The sequence below is a fragment of the Porites lutea genome, chromosome 4 (assembly GCF_958299795.1).
Source record: "Porites lutea chromosome 4, jaPorLute2.1, whole genome shotgun sequence".
In the NCBI taxonomy this organism is placed as follows: Eukaryota; Metazoa; Cnidaria; class Anthozoa; order Scleractinia; family Poritidae; genus Porites; species Porites lutea.
In genome coordinates this window covers 37,399,196-37,416,695 of record NC_133204.1, presented here as the reverse complement: position 1 = coordinate 37,416,695, position 17,500 = coordinate 37,399,196, and the positions used below count along the sequence as shown (strand labels likewise).

The 17,500-nt window shown below is 39.9% G+C and overlaps 1 pseudogene; it reads right to left on the bottom strand.

The window, feature by feature from the left end:
- Positions 1-2,347: 2,347 nt before the first annotated feature.
- Positions 2,348-6,997, bottom strand: LOC140933476 (uncharacterized; annotated as a pseudogene).
- Positions 6,998-17,500: the final 10,503 nt, after the last annotated feature.

Sequence of the window (17,500 nt, the reverse complement as noted above, 5' to 3'; positions counted from 1 at the left end):
TTCGACTGTTTCCCCCTACTACCATTACACTGACACCGATAACAGAGAAAAAGCTAGAGCGAAACTGACAAAACAAAACAAAAAGAAAAAAAAAGAAAGGAGACGAAGTTCATTGCGGAAGAAAAAAACATAAAAAAATTCAAAGCTGTGATAAGAAAATGACAAATGTTAGCGGCCAGCAAGGTTAAAATGAGCGGCAGTGAAACAAAAATGGAACGTAGGAACATATACGATTTTTTCTCCATAAAACGTGCAACTAGGACGTTTCACGTACGTTGAAGTCGTGCAAAACAATGACAAAGAAATGTACAAAAAAATGTGCTGCACGTGCAAACTTTTTTTTTCGCTCTTAAGCCCTATTGATTTTTTTTGCATTTCTCGTTGCCGTCACCGGTTAGCATTACACGATTTTTATTAATTTTGTTTTTTTTCTGGGATACAACTTTGAGTAAATTAACGAGTCAGAGCTGTGCTTTTAGCCCTGGAGTCAAAATCGAAAGCGCTAAACGAGGTAAACCAGCACGCCAGTTTTAAATGCAGGGTAAACTAATTTCAAAGATACAGTATTTGTTCTAGGATAATAGCAAGGGGGATGTTTGCTTGCGGGCCACTAGACTGTTCACTGTCCCTTATCTTTCCGTAAAATCGTCCAGATGTGCGGGCCTTCTTGGGTCCGCTGCCCCAAGAGTAGATTTCATAGTCATCCCCAGGCTAAACCCGGTACATTTTAAAACCAAGATGGCCACCTGTTAGAGAATGTGCTTGATACCGACGATTTACGGAAAAATAGAGGACTGTGAACAGTCTAGCGGACCTCCTGCCAGCAAGCACACTCCACCCCTATCCCCAGGCCCACCCTGAGTCGGGGAGCTTGATTAGACCTGAAAACAGGTACTGGTCGGTTTAATACCATGGGCTACCAGAAATATGAAATATATTAAAAATAATAAAAAATGCAAACTTAAACGACAAGCATAAAACAAAACAAAGAGAAAGCTCATAGCGACAACCAATTGTTTTATAAATGCTAACCTGAATGGACAGGAGCCTGTTCGTGGAAAACTAAAAAGTTGCTGTTGTTAATGAACTGGGCACTTATGCATGCATGATTCTTGATTTTGTAGCTTGTCAACGAAAACAGCAATAAATATAATAGAATACTCTATTGATAAGATAATTTCCTGCCTTTCAATTTTAGTCAGACTAGCAAAAAGTGTTTTCACGGCGTAACGATTCCAGATATAGGAATGCGTGACAGGCGCCATCATGTGATATCAGTTTTGTGTACACAGCGAAGACGACTCGATCGGATCAAGCGCTGTAAACGGGTACACCTGTAGTATTAATGCTTTCGGCTTAAAGGCTTTCCTTTCCTACATGATGTTCTATTGTGTCAAAAGTCACAAAAAGTTTAAAATACTTGATACATTTGATGAATTATTGTGTTATTCGGGTTTTGCATTAAGACCTTCCATCGTGTATTGTAAACAGTCATAACAGAAAATAGGCATATTTCGTCGATCGGCTGTGCTGATAAATCGTTAAAATCACAACATATTTTTATGTTTCTATGTTTTTGGACATTCCCTTTGTTGGTCTGAAAAGACCTTTTGTTTAGAAGATGTGGGGATTTTGCACAGTGCTACGATGAAAATATGCATTTTTGAGTCATTTCCTGCGTACGGCAAAGTGGGTGTAAATCAAAAAATATTTAGTAGACACGAGTTGTTTTTGAAGGACCAAAATTGTGTCCTTTACATCATTTAAGGACCAATTTAATCCTAGGAAGTGAAAAAAATCGTTGAAAGTGCAAACCTTTGAAGTGGTGAACTCGGCAATATGCGCTATTTTTACTCTTTGTCACTGCAAAAATTTGGCCTCCGAGTGCTGAAGTGATTTTCCTCCCGAAAAATTTTATTTTGAAATATTTTCAAAAACTAATGCGGTTTCAATCACTTTTGGACTAAGATATATTCATGGGCAAAGTTTAAAGGAAATTGATTTTCCGACCCGAAACGCAGTGGACCGGTTTTAGGGAGACTCCCTCTTAACTGCCGCCTAGTGCAGTGATACTTAGGGAGCTTGTAAACAGTGAACATAGTCTTCAAATTTATTGCTGTACCTACGTCTTAATGGTGTATGTCATAGCCACGATCTGCACTATCAATGAATAACCTTACAACAGTGCTTCGTCAAATCAAAACTCTTCTTGTGTTGAATTTCGTTTTGACATCATTCACCACATCCACCGCATCCACAACAAACGCCACGTCCACCACAACCACAACAACCACCAAGGCCAGCACAACCTCCACATCCACCACAACCGCCACAGCCTCCACAGCCTCCACAACCATCACAACCACCACAGCCACCAGAACCACCACGGCCACCACAGCCACTACAACCACCACGGACACAACAGCCGCTACAGCTACCACAGAAAAAAAGGGGACTGACTTAATACCCCTTCGAGCAACCAGCTCTGAATCATTACTACTTTTGTCGAATAATACTCAAACCGATCGCCCAGGAGAGCCTGGCTGTATTCAAGCTGGAGGAGGTACTTCGGAGATTTTTTCGTTAGGGTTAGAAGAATTGTTCTCTGAGGAGCGCTTTTTGGTCCTGGCTTCCTGTTAAAACTCCTACCCAATTCCAAACCTTTCAAACATTTGAATTCGACAGGCTTTCTAGGCGATACCCCAAAATTCAAAACCTTATTCCAGACTAGCTTTTGCGTCCCTTCTAATCGTATACATGATCTGAGTTACCTAGAAACTTTGAATTTCGTCAGTTTAAGATCACTAACCGCATCCACCACAACTTCCACATGCACCGCATCCACCACAGCCACCACAGCCGCCACAGCCACCACAGCCACCACAACCACCACCACCACAGCCACCACAACCGCCACCTCCAACTGTGAACTTGATGTACGAGTTTGTTGGTACATAGTTGGCATGATAACCAGCAGCCACTACAAGCAACAGGTCTTCGTTGTGTATTCTGCGTGGTTTCTCGATCTGGGCATTTTCACCGACTGAAGGTGCAGTATAGCAGCCATTGTTCTCTTCTGGCGAGTAATAAGGTTGGCAGAGAAGGTGAAGAATGGCAATTGAAAACCCAAGTGCAATTGCCTCGGGAACATCTTGCACCTCAACTGGAAATGAGATTGCACCGGTTTTTAGGTCAACATTAATCTTCTTCCTCTTTCCTAGAAGATATATGGAAAACTGGTTTCCGCATTTCTCAACTCGTTTCCACTCCTGCTTTTCAGTCAGGAAGAAGAACTTGACCGACAGACTTCCAGGCTGGCCTTTTGTTCCTGGCTTTCCCTTTATACCTGGTATTCCCTGACAGCTGGTGTCTCGCTAGTACCTGGTGTTCCTTTCGTTCCACTGACACCAGGTACACTAGGAACGCCTTTGACAATACCCTGCCATTTGCCGATGCAAATACCCCAGTCCTTGCTTCCTCTTATAAGCATAGCTCTTTCTCCTTTCTGCACGTCCAAAGTGCAGCATTTGTCTGGCTTTCTGACCTGACCACGCTTGGGAAGAACGTTTTCCTGGATTAGATACGCCACACCAACAACTCTTTGGGCTTTGTTGATAACCTGAACACACGAGAGCTGCAGTACTGCGGAGTGTATTACTCGACATCCAAACGCTGGTCGTCCGCGGGAATGAAACAGCAAATGGTCTGACATTTCGCACGGTGCCGTCGCTGATTGAAATAAGGAGACCGGTGAAAGGATTAACGTCGGGGACCTTAAAAGTTGAGCGGGATTTTCCACATTGCTGAATAGGTTTTGTGGTCTCACTTTGAAGGAGTAACCATCCTGCTTGGGTGGATGAGCTACGGTAGTAACTCGAACGTACTGATTATGATCAGGCATCTGCAACTCGTGGGTGACTGGTTGAAGCCTTAAAGGAACGCGATCAAGGTACTCCAGAAACTGGGAGTACCTAGCGCTGGCGTGATAAGGTGAGGAGCAAGACAGTTTCCGGTAAATCAGCACCTATTTTCAAAAGGGATTAAAAGGGTTGACAATGATACTCAAAGTAACATTTATAACATGACATAGCCGGACCAGGCTCCGCAGTGAGGGAAAACGGCAAAAAACAAAAATATAGGAAAAATATTTTCGCTCGCCGATTTTTTCAGTTCTTTTTTCTCTCAATGTGGAGCCTGGTCCCAGGCTAAACACAACATTGCTTTTATGTATTAAGAAAGAAGAAAGAAACAATAGTCATCATCCTTATTGTCATTACCCAGGGGTATAGATTCTTTAGACATAACCTAAGAACTCCGTTCCAGTCTGAGTGCCCATTCTTTCAACCGTGGAAAGTTTTCTACGAGCGATGTCATACCGCGTTGAAAACTGCTTTACGAAAATTTATCTTCCTTTCATTAGAGGCAATTTTTTAAAACTAAACTTTCGCTTGTACCCTATCTTAAACTAGGTGCCAAATTATGAATAAATCCACCACGGCATCATGCCCTCTCTGACAAAATCTTACCTTGAGTTCTTTGCTTTCCTTTGTGCTAAAAGTGAACTTAGCAACCGCTTTGGAACCATGAATTGTAGCAATGGGTCCTTTTACTTTCTTCTTAATGACTCGTTTACCGTTGATGACCTCGATTTCGACTGTGTATGATTTAGAGTTTGGAAGGCCTTCAACTTCAACACGAAGCAATTCCACAGTGTAAAGAAGTGACACCATCGAGGAGTACTCGGCAATGTCTGGATTTATATCATTCCCAATTGGTGGCTCTCCTCGAAACATGGCGCCATTTACCTCGAAAGGTATACCCGGAGCAGCTTTCCAAGTATCTCGCGTAGAGAGCTCTGATGAAAAAAGCTTCGACCCTGGTTGACGGTCATTTACTGAGTCGTCGTGGTTCAAGACCCTCCCAAGCAGTTTGAAGGTGTCATGTCTGTAGAGCAGCGGATTCACTTGATGGGCATGCCAGATAAGGTCAAAGTCATAGCATGGTACAAGAAAAGCATCTTGATTCTTTTGCTTGAAGAGCAGATGGTGCTTATACCTCTTAACTGCTTCACGCAAGAACGTCTTATCCGCGTAATGTGGCAGGGAAACTTGATAATAAAACACTCTTTGTCTTTGGCAAGCGCTCTTGATGTCATATTGAATTCTTGACTCGAAATCCTGAACGCATGTGACAGGGGCATTCAAATCTACCTCAAATGGTTCTTTGGGGTACTCTTGATTCCATAATGCCCTGGCTTTTTTTAGTCCCTTTTCTCGAGCTTTTCCTACAAGAATTCTGTGGTCGACTAAAACAGAGACTATTTCATTGCAGTCCCTTTCATAACTGAGAGGTGAAAGCATGTGTACATGCCATACCCAAGCAATGTCTAGAGGCGCTGCTAGGTCCACAGAGGGGTGCTGAGCTAGCAAAGGAAGCCAGAACAGTTCATACCTAAAGATCAGACATACGAGAAAATGAGGTTAACTCGTGTGCCGAACAAGATGAGGAGTCTTTTGAAGGATTTCTAAGATATAATTTCAGAAAAAAGCTCTTTTCCTCCTCTGTCTACAGTTTGGAAGAGTTGGTAAAAGTTTTAGATAATATCGCAAAAATGCAAGTATGGTTCGCATAATAATTGGGAGCAAAAAACGTGTAAAATTATCTGGCTCTATGACAATTGATCACCAATCCCTCGTGTCAGAAGGGGGAAGTTCATTCGAATTTGGCAGATGCAATAAATGCAAAGAGTGTTTATTTACACATATATAATTAATGAATGAGAATGAGGTTGAGTAAGATGTGAGGATTTGTACAGATCGTCAAGGATTGTTCTTGGGGGAGGTGAAGTTCGAAGAAGAGCCTCCGAGATCTGCATATTTCTTAGCAACCTTTTCTCTTCGAAGACTTTCCTCAACCATCCATCGACAGTATTTTGTTGTATATTATGGCATTTCTTTCGTTAAGTTTCAGTCAGAAATTCGGCCATTTCGTCTTTTGCAGTAGTTCACTCAAGCATTAAATGCCAGGTTTGCCACGCTCTGCACAACTGAAGAAATTACTTGGAAACGAGGCTCTTGGGGCATTATACTATCTATAATAAGTAGTATGCCGTAAAATTCCGGTATAAGCCCCCCCCCCTTCCCCTTATAAGCCCCCCCTGGTTATAGGCCCATCTACTTGGAAACGAAAAAATTCATCCGGTTACAAGTCCCACCCGGATATCAGCCCCCCTCTAGTTTTCCTTCTTTTCCTAATATTAAGTACTCTCGCAGAACCCTGTACTACTTCAAACACAAAATTAGGAAAGATTGCGGAACAATAACTTAAATACTGTATTGTTAACATTTCTGACAATAACAGCAAAGATGAACTCTGAGCTTCCAGTTTGTCGCGTTCCGGTTACGTTCACGTTGTTAACTTTTGATTTTGCTCCTGAAATTGAAATGCCTTCGATTTATAATGAAGCTTGAAAGTTTAATTAAGAAATGTATTTTCATTAACACTGCTGTTGCTCATTTCGAGACGTTTTTTTTTTATTCCGCTTATAAGCCTTCCCGGATATAAGCCTGCCCGTTTATAAGCCCACCCAAAACCGCTTACGAATTTGTATAAGCCCAGGGCCTATAATCGGAATTTCACGGTATTGCTTGCATTTTCAAATTTTCTTATGGTCAACGCCAGCTGAGTATGGAGATCTAGTCAAGGGATTGGCCGATCAGAAACGGCGCGCTATAGGAATAACAGTCATGCTTGGGTTTTCGAACAAGATGTCTTTTGTCACTCATACGTGTTACTTCGTGTTCTTAACTTCGATTCGATTCGAAACACAGACGCGTACCTCCTGACAGCATTTTCAACATGTGGACCGGTGTAAAGACATGGTTTCTCATCAATTCAACAAGCCCCAAGAACTGTCGTTGAGCGAGGGCAGCCTCCACTAGATCGATACTTATCATACCTTCCATTTCACGGAGATTTGGTGATTTCATACAGGCCATCTTCCTGAAACGTAAAAAAAAGCATTGGTATAAAGAATAAAAATCTGAGTAGTTTTCGTTCATTATATAGTTGGATCAAAGAAAGACTATCGTCAACTCGTGGGAACGTTGTTTAGAAAATAATCAAATGGTTACCAACTCTGGTTTTCCCACATTAAACTGTAGGAAATGATAGAAACTCAGATGGTTTATCCATATACGTATTTAATGTACTATCTTTTCTCTGCAAACACTTTCTGTCGCCACTTGTCATAAAACCTCTCTGGATTTCTAGAGAACCATTCGTGTTGGACCATCGCTCTTCTGAAAATGACCGAGGATTGGAGAAGGAGCCTTAACAACAGAGAGTCAACCATGGCCGTAGCCGTTGATTAATCAAAGGCTTTTGACTCTATTAACCACAATCTTCTGTTAGCAAAGTTGAAAGCCTATGGTCTCTCTCAATCCGCCTTGAGTTTGATGACATCCGATCTACTGGGTCGTAAACAGAGGGTTTGTTTGCACGGTGTGTGCTCAAGTTATTCAGAGTTGAGGGCGGGGCTTCCACAAGGGTCCCTCCTCGAGCCACTGCTGTTCAATATATTCATTAATGACTTGAATTACGCCGTCCCGGACGTGTCTTTGAGATTATACGCTGATGACACGACCCTGTATGTATTAGATGTCTCGCCCATTGCCCTGCAATTTGTTTTGAACCAGGGTCTCAGCCGCCTGTCGGAGTGGTTTGATGCAAACTATTTGTTGATAAGCAACACCATCTCGAAAGCCCTTTCCCTGAACAAACTTCCCTCTATTAGAATCCTGGGTGTCGAACTTGATAGCATGTTAAATTTTATAGAGCATATTTCTAGTCAACTAAAAAAGGCGTACGTGAGGACCGGCGCACTTAGGAGAATTAGGCGTTTTGTACCTATGGACGTTATGCTAGCATTATACAATTCTTTCATTTTACCAGATCTATAGAATACTGTAGTCCCCTCCTGTCAGGGGTGGGGATAGCCTGCGTAGAAAGCGTTTTCGTGCAGTTTAGGAGCAAAGAACGAGACCGCGCGAAAAATGGCGTAAGTAAAAGAGCGGACAGGGGGTGGGGAAGAAAGGAAGGAAACGCTTGCAGATAAACCCCTCGATTTTGAAAACCGCCCACTTGGCCTGTCATGCCTGAGTTCGCGCACCGACATTTGATGCTGTCATCAGCTGTCATAATTGACCAATAAAATGTTTGGCTTTCAGTGGAGCGGAAATGAACTTCAGAGGACACGTATGTGAACTTAAAATATATTTTTTTGTATTTTGTAACACGTGGACGGCGTTTATGTTGAAATATCAATAAATCTGAACGATCAATACAGGCTTTGGACATTTGTATTTTTAATCCGTCTAACAGTCTGCAAATCACCATCTCAGAGAATTCAACATCCCCCCCAAAACAGGAGGCACTTTGGAGAATAAATTAAACGATCTGAAACCCCTGTTTAGTCGCAAGAAGAGCCTTACCTTTCAAAAGAGGTCAAAGAAAATGTTCTTGCATTGGAGGGAAAATCTTGCCGACCAGAATGAACAACAACTTAACCACTGAAAAACCATCATCGATTGTTTATTACGACAGTGCTTTTTCATATGCTCCGAAATTGTAGGAACACACTCATTAGGCGCCTTTACCTAGATACAATCTCTTAACGCATCCCTATAACAACCACCCAAAATTTTAATGCAAGCTTTTACCGGTCTTAACGGCCAATCGTTGAAGTTGCCTGATGAGTGCATGTAGTCCTACAATTTCGGACCGTACGGAACAGCACTGTCGCAATAAACAATTATTACAATTATTGCAAGATAAATTCCAAATAAAGAAGATGAGATATATTATTTATTACACAGCATCAGTGTTTGTCGTAGGTTAATGACCTTAATCCTATCGAGTCTCTTTGGACAGAAAGACATACGCCCAGCCGTGCATACAAAAGCAAGGGAATCCAAGACAGTCTTGCATTCTGGATTCCACGCATTGGATTCTAGATAAGGCATTGGATTCCAGTTGGATTCCTTGAGCTCGATTCAGGATTCCTTAGGCAAATTTTTTCCTGATTCCTGAATCAGGATTCCCTTTTAAAGCGGACGAAAGGTGAATTATGTAAATTTGTTTACGTCAAGACTTTGCAAGACTTTGCTCTACATTCTTGTAGCAATACTTCTCTTTTAAATGTCCGTTTACGAGGCCTAAACCAACTGAGGTAAAAATAGTAAATTTGTCCTTGTTTCTATCACATGTTAATCCAACAATCTTCAAGTGCATCGCTGTCAATGTTTCAATTTCGGGATCGACGTTTTTCCATTGAATCATGGATACATGCAAATCGCGAAGAGGCACACAAATCAGCATTGACTGAATTAAAGCTGTCGCCACATCCACCCACCCCCAATCGAGATTTAATTCTTTTTTAACATGTGGATTAAACTCACTAACTTGTTACTAACTTTCTGCTGAAAAATCCTTTTGTCGATGGCGAATTTAACAAATCTAGCAAACTGAAGTTTTCCATGGTCACACTCCACCACCCCAGTCGATATAGCACAACATTTCTCAAACCGACTATAAACCCTGCACCCTGTTGTCATATCATTCGTAGTTCTCCGTTTCTTAATATGGGAAATTCTAGGATCAATGAAAAATTTAATTTAATCATCAATCCTTACCGATTTAAGCGGTTGGCATGTCGTCCAGCTGTTTACTTGCTTTTCAGCTTGCAGTTATTTTTAGAACGTCGCGGTTTGATTTCAACAAAAGGTTTTGACGCAAGCAACACTGCGGCTCGCAAGAGTTGTTTTCCCTTGGGGGCGAATCTTGCTGCAATGAAATCTTTGAAGAATCCTTTGACTGCCAATAGCGCATTAAAACTCACCTGACTAAAATAACCTTTTTGTGCTTCGAATCATCGTACGCCGTTAAACAGTTTCTAAGGTTCTAATTGGGAAATTCTACGATAATAAAGAATAAAGAATATATAAGGCCAGTTTCCGTGCGGAGCAAGTTCTTGAAGGTCCTAGAACAGTTCTGCCATTTACTTCCTTCTCAGCTAGCACTTACTTTATAGAGCAATATCAAACTTTCTTATAAGTAGCATTGTTTCACTTAAACAAACGTTTTGACGTAAGCAAACCTGCAGTTGTTTTTCCTTAGGGCGAATCTTCTAAATTATAATAAAATATATAATTACATATAATTACATAGGTTTCATAAGGATAAGGCTGTCGGGAAAAACAGGAAAACCCGGATAACTCTCGTCGAATAATAATTTATGTGAACTTAACATTAGGTCAAGGTTTTTTGGGGGGACTGATACGTAAGAGGCTGTGGAGCTCAAGAGTACAAAGGCATGGCTGAAAGCTTGGATACAACTAAGGTTGTAAAAGGATACTCTCCGAAGATTAGCATATTTCCACATTTTAGCTCAAGACCACATATAGTCTCTCAGTTGTAACATTGAAGCCCATTTTTAAGTTTTTGTCCAACGAACGATCATTCTGTCAAACGCAAAATAATGTTAAAGAAAGCACGTTGCCGCGAAGCTACCAATTGTTTGGAATAGATAAGCCATTTATTACCTTTGGGTACTAGAGGGATATCTTTTCTTATCTAATTCCTTGTTGTTCACGGCTAGGCGCGGCGAACCCAAAGGTGCGGGCATGACCAGCACCCCAAGATTTCCTTTCCATACTTCACCAAGTTTGTGATAAAGTAATAAAGGTTTCTGTTTTCACCTGTTTCTTTGCGACAGCAGTTACTATAAAAATAATAATAATAATAATAATAATAATAATAATAATAATAATAATAATAATAATAATAACAACCCTCTTTGGTCGCACTAAAATTACGTACCACTAGTCAAGTTCAAGTTCAACTTTATTTCGCGCTATTCAAATTGATACAGTATAAGATGGCTTCCAGAATCAGTAGGTTAACAAATGATGAAAAGTAAATATAATATACAGGTTTGTTGATATGTGCACAGTGACCAAAGTAGCCGAAGCTTTCGTGTTGGTCACTGTCGATTCTACTCAGATTCCACTCAGCTCATGATCATTGCCGCTCAAACTTTTAAAATTTCAGTGGCACATACTGGCATTAATATAGATTTAGCAAAGTTAAACTTTCGAAAACTTGGAAAAAAGGCATTTTAATACCAAAACCATAAAGCAACTTCAGCTTGAGAATAGTAGCGTCATCAAAACAGATGAGGAAATCTTAACAGAAGCAAAATCTTTCTATCAAAACTTATATGCATCACGCGCGCCTGATATCTCTGCTCATGACGCTTTTTTCTTCTCCGAAGAATCTACTGTAAAACTCGACCAACACGCGCAGGAAGAATGCGAAGGGCCCTTAACAAAAGAGGAATGCCTAAATAGTCTAAAAACTAGGGCATCGGACAAAACTCCTGGGACTGATGGCCTTCCAGCCGAATTTTATAAGGTTTTCTGGGAAGACATTGAAGGCTACTTACTTAATGCACTTAATGGTGCATATGAAAAACGTTGTTTATCAATTTCTCAAGGAAGAGGTCTTCTTACTCTCTTACCAAAAAAGAACAAACCGGCTAACCTTTTAAAGAACTGGAGACCTATAACTCTTCTCAATTGCGACTATAAGATTGCAGCTAAATCCATAGCAAACCGCATAAAGAAATTTTTGCCGAACATAATAAATAATGATCAAACCGGTTTTTTGAAAAACAGATTTATAGGAGAAAATATCAGACTTATTGAGAGCATTATTAACCACACAAATATGGAACAAATCTCGGGCCTGTTGTTATTTGTAGATTTTGAAAAAGCCTTCGATAGTATAGAGTGGTCTTTTATAGAGAAAACACTAAGACACTTTAGCTTTGGAACATCCTTGGTAAGCTGGTTTAAACTTTTTTATACGAAATAAGTAGCTGTGTCCTTAACAATGGATGGGCATCCGACTTCTTTTCTTTACATCGTGGAGTAAGACAGGGGTGCCCACTGTCTCCCTATTATTTATCTTAGGTGCTGAAATCTTGGGTAACGCAGTGAGAAGGGATTCAGAAATTCGCGGTATCAAATTGGGTAACTCAGATTGTAAACTGTCCCAATATGCAGATGACACAACAATGATCTTAGATGGCTCAGAACGCTCTTTTTCGAGAACATTATACGTACTAGACATATTTGCAAATGTATCAGGTTTGAAAGCAAACTATGAGAAAACTGAAGCCCTCTGGATAGGTTCACACAAGAATACTAATGCTGTTATTCCTTCGAGTAAACCTATCTTTTGGGCAGAGGGAAAGGTCTACGCCTTAGGAGTTTGGTTCTCGACATCGAGACCAGCCAATATTGACAATAATTTCACTGAGAAAATCGAAAAGATTAAAAAAATCCTCGGGAGCTGGTCGGCCAGAAGACTCACACTTATGGGTAAAATTGCCATTCTAAAAGCTCTAGCAGTATCTCAGATTGTTTACGTTTTGTCCTCCCTTCCGACACCGAAAGGGGTCATAAAGGAAATTAACGCTCTGTTATACGATTTTCTTTGGGACAATAAAGGGGACAAAATAAAAAGAACAGAAATGATCAACGATTACAGTAAGGGGGGCGGGGGCTAAAGATGATCGATATTGCTAGTTTTAACCAGGCCTTAAAAGTGAAATGGGTAAAAAGCTATTTAGATGATCGAGATACAGGGAAATGGAAGCTTTTTTTCAATCATGGACTAGCACAATTTGGAGGGAAATTAGTTTTCTGGGGAAACTTAAGCCCTAAAGACGTTCGTTTACTTAATCTGCAAGATCCTTTTTTAACTGAGATTATGGAATATTGGACAACCCTAAATTATAAGGACAACAATCTAGATTTCACGTCAGCTCAGATCTGGCACCGTTCTCTCATAAGAATAGAGAACAAAACAATTTTCTATAAATCTTGGTTCACCGCAGGTGTGAAAGATATTAAAGACATCCTTGATACGGACGGAAATTCTATATTAAGCTATACTGCATTTACGGCTAAATATAAACTCAAGACTTACTTTCTAGAATTCTATAAGGTAGTATCAGCCGTTAAACTGTTCAGGCAAAAGTGTTCTCAACAACCCAATAGAGGACCCAAAACCAAGACCTTTGGGCAGACATTATTAGCCTCAGAAAAAGCCTGTAAAACCGTTTACAAATCAATTATCGAAAAAAAGGCCACCACCCCTCTTAAAAGCCAGGGAAAATGGCTGTCTAAGGAAAATATAATAGAAAATGCGAACCTGAACTGGGAGAATACATACTGCTTCCCCTTTCTGTGTACAAGAGAAACAAAGTTACGAGCGTTCTAATTCATGTTCCTCCACAGACGAATAGCAACAAACGACTTCCTCTTTAAAATCGGCCTAAAACAAGCAGACTCCTGTTCTTTCTGCGGGGAATTTACTGAAACCCTTGCCCACTTGTTCTGGTATTGCAGTTACACTCAAAAATTCTGGAAAGACATTTATCAATGGATAACTCAAAACACCACCTTAAACAAATCCATTGCCTTCTCTCCTCTTATCTGTCTTGGACTAATTGATACTATCTCTGATTTATTACTACATCGCCAAACGATATATTTACACATGTAAGTTAAATAACTGCAACCCTGCGCTACAGGTTTATATACAAACCGTTATGAACTCCATAGAAATTGAAAAAGAGATTGCCTCTAATGATAACAATATGTCCTCCTTCAAAAACAAATGGAGCCCTCTTAAACTTTGCCCCTCAGACAAATAAACTTGCTGTTATTAAATAATTCCAAAAGTTCCAAAAGTTAAAAGTGATGCAGAAACAAATGCAAATGCAAAGCACCTTCTAGTTGGTAGGACAGACTCCTTATGTTTTTGTTGTATCGTGTTTTAGTTTGCAATTTTGCAAATAGTAGTCAATTTTGTAAAACTTGTTTAGGCTTAATTAGTTGCAAATGCTGTAACATTGTATTTTTCCTTTATCTCTTGTACGTTGTTTTTAGTTTTTCCTCCATGTAAATGTAAGTATTGTCATTAGAAGTGTTGTAACCAAATAAATGTTATTAAAAAAAAAAAAAAAAAAAAAAGTTAAACTTTCGTTTTCAATGGGGATAAAAGGGGAGGAGGGCGGGTTGGAGAGGTAACCCGGTGACGGCCCTTTTTTTTACTGACTTACAGATCAGTGACACAGTGACTAAATGGGCCATTTGCTCGATGACGTCATTGTACTTACCAGTACTTATACCCAAGTAACACCGGGCGCTTTCCATTTAGGAAAAAAACCCCGGAAATTTCGGTGGGAGCAAAAGTGGAATTTCCGATTGGTAAAAAGTTGTTCCATTTGGTCGTAAACCCCGGTACGTCGCGGTGCCCGACGGTGGACCTGGAACTGGTACAAACTACGAGAAACGTAAATGGAACACGACACTCCGTTCGGAAATTCCAACCGGGGAAACGGGACCACCTTTTTAGATTTTCCACTTTTTCTGGGAATTTTCCAGTGGGATGAACCGACGAAACGGAAATTCGAAAAAATTTTGACTAAATGAAAAACGCCTACCACTTTCTTTAAAGGGGCTATGTCAGCTGGAGAGCATGCGCTCTGAGGTTATGCAAATTACTTTCTACTGTCAAAATTCTATTGTTTTTAATGCGTGACTTTCTCCATGTTCTCTGTCACGTCCAAGGCTCCGAATTTAGAGAGGTTAACAAGCGAAATGGGTTTAGATAAGGGATATTTCGATAGAATTTACGGAACGTTTCTTCTCTGGTTAAGCTAGATCAAGAATAAAATTGCGACGACAATTTTACTTGTAGTTTTGAAGTAAAAACGCATGCCATTCATAAAAAAAAATGCAAACAAAAATTTAACAACAACATATTGTCTTATTCAACAAAATAAATCGAAGTTGACTTGAAAAAGTCGGCGCGACTTTTCCAAGTTTGTTTTCATTGGAACTCGCATGCGTGTGGGGTGACATAGCCCCTTTAAGATTCGATTACTAGTCAGAATAATGTCATATTCCTAAGTTAAAGCGGGAGCCATAACCATTATATGGCTCTTGGTTACAAAAAGGAGAGGGGTTAAAAGAGCAGATTAGGAAACATGCCATGAATACGGGAAGTTGATAACGGGGAAGTGTAATTTTTCCCGGACCTTCTTTCGTTATAACATCTAAAATTTCGATTTTGGTGATTGAGCTGAGATAAAAGCAAAATATAGTACGCTGTTGTACTTGTAAAGCAAATTAGAAAATTATCAAAAGAGTATATCATTCAGGCTGCGTTAGCTGTTGTCCTCCTGGGCCCTGATTCCTGAATGTTCAAAAGATGGATAACGCTATCCACTGGATAAATCTCTATCCAGTGGATCACGCAAGTGTTTTCCCTAATATATACTTATCTGCTGGATAGTGGCTTATTCGTTGGAAAACGCTCCCTAATGTTTGAACAACAGGGACCTGGATGTCTAAATATACATTATCAGATTTAATGTACAAAATATACAAACGGACTGAACAGACGCTTTCGAAATTTTGTAATAGAATAGATTCTTATGTCTCCGTAAAAAGTTTTTCTGTGCAGCTAATGCGGATACTTTATGAAATCTTCTAACTACCAGAAGTACATCCCGAGCTACAAAGAACCTACAGATAGACTGAGAAGAAAGAAAAAGATGACATAACAAAGGATTAAAGACAAAATAAAAAAAAATGAATAACCAAACAGAGAATCAAATAATAAGAAAAAGAAGTCCCCAGACAGAACTATGCTCTTTTCGCCTACAAGAAAAAGGTTGGTGCAAGAACAAATCGATTCAGTTCATCCGGTCCAGATCAGCCACGCTTCCTGTTATATTTGCACGTTCAGAAGAATAACAGGAATTTCTTAAAGAAAATTAAGAACCTGGAATGAAACTGATATTAAAGTTAATGTTCCTGTTTTGCTATGTGCTGTTTTTTCTTTTCGCTTTGTTTCAATGATTGTGTGGATTTCCAGTACCGCTTAATCAGTTCTATACGTCACAAATAACTGGGGGAAAAGTTTACCACTCAATTCCATTTTTACTCATGTGTGCATTAAACATCGTTTTCGTTAAAAAGCAAAAGAAACAAAACCAAAAACAAAAATCTGAGTACTATTTAGTCTACAACTTTACTTTTTGTTGTAAGAGGTTAAACCTATTAACGCATTGTCATGAGGCATTTATAACCCTGAGTCACGAATGATTGCAACGTTGCCGAAAATTCAGATAATGTTCCTGTTAAAAGGTTCCTGTTTGGCTGAGGAAGCTAATAACAGTCTCTAAGATCATAGTTCGCCACGCAATTAAGAAATACAAAAGGAATGCAAGTTTCAGAAAAAGTTGGGCTAACCTTTCAAATCCGATGTCTATAGAATACTCAGAATAAAGCGAAAAATGACGGCAGCAACCTAGCGAGGAGATCGGAAACTTGTGACAGTGTTGACTTGGATCAGTAAAGATCATGTATCCGACTTGCTGATGATGACCGCTGTTATTTGTAACAAAGCAGTATCATGTACTTTTGTAAAAATAGCATAGCAAAAACAATAGTATCTTGAAATGCCCGCCGTGTATTGATTTCAGTCTGGGCGTTAATTTTCTGTTTGTACAACATAATGTAACTAGGCTCTGGACCCGTTCGAAGGAAAACGACTTTCACACGATTAATGGTCATGCCCGCGCCTTCGGCTTCGCCGTAGCCGTGAACAACTAGGAATTAGATAAGAAAAGATATCCCTCTAGCACCCAAAGGTAATAAATGTTCTAACTACCAGAAGTACATCCAAAGCTACAAAGAACCTACAGGTAGAGTGAGAAGAATGAAAAACATGACATAAAAAAGAATTGAAGACCAAATAAATAAAGGGGTGGTGAATGGTACCTCGAAAAACGTGGGTGTCGGAAAATTTTGGCAGGATCTCGAAATCTCGGAAGCGTTTTTGACAAGTCTCGAAATCTTGTTTTTGCATGGTTGGTTTTTACTTTTTTTGAGTCTCGAAACTTTTTACCGAGGAGTCTCGGGCTCGGATTTCTAACTAGGATCTCGGCGGCTCGGCGAGTCTCGGATTTTACCATTCGCCACCCCTAAATAAATGAATAACCAAAGAAAGAATAAAAGAATAAGAAAAAGAAGTCCCCAGACAGAACTATGCTCTTTTCTCCCACAGGGAAAAGACTGCTGCAAGAACAAATCGATCCAGTTCATCCGGTCCAGATCAGCTACGCAACCTGTTATTTTTGCACACTCAGAAGAATAACAGGAATTGCTTAAAGAAAATTAACAACAACTCGAAAACTGATATTCAAGTTAATGTTCCTGTTCTGCTATGTGCTGTTTTTTCTGTTTCGCTTTGTTTTTAATTAATGATTGTGTGGATTTACAGTGCCGCTTTCTATCAATCTCACAAATAACAGGGGGAAACGTTTACCACTCAAGTTCATTTTTACTCACGTAGGCAT